Raw genomic sequence first — 748 nt, forward strand, 5'->3', positions numbered from 1 at the left:
TCAAATCTGCAACGAATGGGATGTTAAGGTCTTTATGAATAAGTTTTCTTTTTCATATTAAAATAAAAAATATTAGTTTAATGAACCTGACCCGCTAAAAACTTAGGAAGCGATACCGTTGCTGTACCGCCATCCATCAACTTTTATTTTCGACTAAAACCATTTTTAATCCCCCCCCCCTTCACTCCAGATTTCTCTATATATTCGAAACTCGGTTCACTTTTAGATGAGTAATTTATTTTATCCATCATTAGTAGAGGGGCCGTACTGATTTTGAGAGATTTTAGTAATTAGAAACATTTTTTTTATGAATGGAATATGGTCCCGGTGCAGTAAAAAAAACTCAAATAGTTGATAATTATACTATTTCATTGATCCAACGTTTAACCCCGAGTTGCAGGGCTTCGTCAGGACTGAAAAAGATACAAACACTATAGTTACAAAAAGGAAAAAAAAAAAAAAAGAAAAAAACATAAGTGTAAAATAACAGGGGTATAAAATGAAAAGTAAGATTTAATAAGAAAAATTAAAGGTTGTAAATAGTAAATGAAAAGGGTAATAGTAACAGATAGATAAGATAACTTTCTTTAATATTTCCTCTCTTATCTATCTGTTAGGAACCTTTACTAGCCCAACCGTGAAAAGAAAAGAATAGCCAAAATTTGTTATTTTTAAATAATTAAACATAATAAAAAAGGAACAAAAAATATACAAACTAGAAAAAAAAAAGCTTAAAACTATTACAAAA

The sequence above is a fragment of the Halyomorpha halys genome, unplaced genomic scaffold, assembly GCF_000696795.3.
Source record: "Halyomorpha halys isolate HHAL.00 unplaced genomic scaffold, Hhal_1.1 Scaffold142.1, whole genome shotgun sequence".
NCBI classification, from domain to species: domain Eukaryota; kingdom Metazoa; phylum Arthropoda; class Insecta; order Hemiptera; family Pentatomidae; genus Halyomorpha; species Halyomorpha halys.